Genomic DNA, 389 nt, shown 5'->3' with positions numbered 1-389 from the left:
AAACTAACAGCTCAACACACAGGTACAAACACAAACACACTTTCACTTTGCTGACGTTAAGAATCATTTGTCTGTCATCATCAGGAAGTGATTCAGTGAAAACCAGAATCTCCAGAGCAGCTGTAGTGTGTTTGGTGCTGCTGTGTGTTCTTCTGCTGACTGCAGTCATAGTGCTGTGTGTCCACATCCATACAAAGAACACAAACTACACAGAAAAGATACACCAGCTACTGACCAACAACACCAACCTCACAGAAGAAAGAGACGAGCTAATAAAAAAGATCAGAAATGTGTTGAATCAACTTTCAAATTCTGGTAAATACTCATAATATGTTGTCTGGTTATGGTCTCAGTGACTTGTAGTGTACGTTATATAGTATTGGAGTAAA

This window comes from Carassius gibelio, chromosome B21, assembly GCF_023724105.1.
Source record: "Carassius gibelio isolate Cgi1373 ecotype wild population from Czech Republic chromosome B21, carGib1.2-hapl.c, whole genome shotgun sequence".
NCBI classification, from domain to species: Eukaryota; Metazoa; Chordata; class Actinopteri; order Cypriniformes; family Cyprinidae; genus Carassius; species Carassius gibelio.
The sequence above is the reverse complement of the archived record's forward strand: the minus strand, read 5'-3'. Positions refer to the sequence as shown.